The following is a 2134-nucleotide window of genomic DNA, read 5'->3' as shown; positions in this document are numbered from 1 at the left end:
CCGACCAGGCATTTGTGCAATAAATACTGCAGCTATAATTATGGTCAGCTGATATGGCACTAAGTACATGTATAAGTACATGTAGAGCATGTATATTTTAAAACTGCATGTAATTTGCATGACTTAAGGGCTAATACATTGTATATACATGTAAGTTTAAAACTGTTGTACATGGTACAATATACATTAATTTACATGTAAATTATGTTATTTTTTCAAAAGGTGAAAGATCTTGTGAAGAGTTTGAATATACAACTGGAGAACAAGTGCCAATTTCTGCCACAAGTGAGTGAAAAAGTTAATGTATCATTTGAAGGTTCTCTTTGATGGGCATATGTTCTTGAGGGTTTCCCACTGGATTTTGGCATAGTGCTCATGCAGCTTCTTGTCAGTGGAAGGCCCTGTACTATAGCACAGGGTATTTTGAGAAGAATTACAAGAAGGGAATTCTCCATTTTTATAATTTTTTTTGAAACGTATACATGTACTTAATTCTTAATTCAGGGTTTAGGCAATTACTAATTCATGATTATGATTACACCTATGATTACATGTACTGCATATGTATAGTCATTATGATTACAATTACGATTACAAACCTGTCATTAACAATTACAATTACTGTAGATTGGGAAATTTTTATGTTAAAAATAATTGGTATGAAATTTTTAAAAGTGTTTTATTTTCATTGGTTGACCCATCTGCAAAGTTTTTTTTAACATGAAAAATTTTGGATGTGTCATAAATTGGACATGTGGCTACTAACTCTTGATGATGAATGGACAGCTATTCAATTGAAGTTGCTCATGGCAGCACTGAAACTAAAAAGAAGCCTCTTGGGTGAGAGCTTCAGGCCTTCTTTGGGCTTTTAGAAGGGCCTCATGCGTCCACCACTGCATGTTAAAATATTTTGTGTGTCAATGTCAAAAATTTTGGGTAACTTCAACCGAAAAAATATTTTAATAACAAAAATTTCCCGATCTACGGTATGCCACTGTATTAGATATGATTATGATATATGGAAAAATTATTGCTCAGAATCAGTGTTGCATCTTATAAACATGAGTTTTTAAAACATAATACACGTTTATATTCCTGATCCTATCCTGCAGGTATGGCATACAATCTCCAGTTTTTTTAAGGATAAGAGTGGACGACTAGTATTATCACCAAAAGTTGTTGATTCAAATTTCAAACACACTGCACTGGACTGAAGGTAAATATTAGACTCATTAACTATTACAGGTAATCACTCTCCCTATTTTTTTCTTTTCTTCATTCAAGGTTCTATTACATTTACTGATCATAGTATTACAGTGAAAACTCATCATTCAACATCACCAGCCCATCCTCATAAAATATCACTTGAACTAAACCGGTGCACTCCAATCAAACTAAGTACTGGTGATCATTGGAAGAAAGGAAAGACAACATCAAAAGATATTATTAAAGTAAATATAAGAGCAACTGTCGGTACCTTTGCTTATATGCTCAAGCAAGGGCCTGGACTAGAAAGACTTAGGCACTTTTATTCAAGGGGAAATTTTAGGCTGCATTTACACAGCAACGCAAAACAGATCGTTTTAAAAACAATACACTTTCAACACCGTTTTTGTTTCCATAGAGTCCTATCAAGATTCTATCACATTTTCATTCGTTTCTGTGTAAACAGAACCATAAAACAGGCACAAAACTCTACAGATTGCATAGTTTTCATTGCTGTGTAAACGCAGCCTTAGTTTACAGTTGTTAACTGGTGCTTCAAATGGAGCAGTGGTCAATACTTGAAGCAATAAAAAATAAGTTTAATGCTCCCTGTTGTCAACATATTTGTTTGACCATATGTACATCAAAGGCATTGACTGATTATACATGGTACCTGATGAATTGACAGTTACATATGATGTTCTAATGTTTGTGTGTTTGTAGGTTTTGAGATCAGAAGAGAAAGCAAAACGTGATAAAGACACTAGTGAAATGTTAATTGAAGAATTCAAGCAGCAGGAACACACTTTACATACAATAATTAATAAAATGCATCACATTAGAATAAGAGATTATTGATGAGTTGTTTTTGTACTCTATAGAGGTGAGAGTATACACACTTTGTTTTAATTCATCCACTATTAATTAA

General features: G+C 33.2%; 1 long non-coding RNA gene across 1 annotated transcript; it reads left to right on the top strand.

Moving 5' to 3' along the window:
- The first annotated feature begins 199 nt into the window (after nt 1–199).
- LOC109591684 (uncharacterized) lies at nt 200–2084 on the top strand. The gene is made up of 4 exons (XR_002189925.1): nt 200–285; nt 1113–1216; nt 1285–1451; nt 1930–2084. It is a non-coding gene; the product is annotated as an uncharacterized LOC109591684 (long non-coding RNA).
- The last annotated feature ends 50 nt before the right edge of the window (nt 2085–2134 follow it).

Source organism: Amphimedon queenslandica, unplaced genomic scaffold (genome assembly GCF_000090795.2).
Source record: "Amphimedon queenslandica unplaced genomic scaffold, v1.1 AMPQUscaffold_7515_Cont20535, whole genome shotgun sequence".
Taxonomy (NCBI): domain Eukaryota; kingdom Metazoa; phylum Porifera; class Demospongiae; order Haplosclerida; family Niphatidae; genus Amphimedon; species Amphimedon queenslandica.
This window is presented reverse-complemented; position numbering and strand designations above follow the sequence as displayed.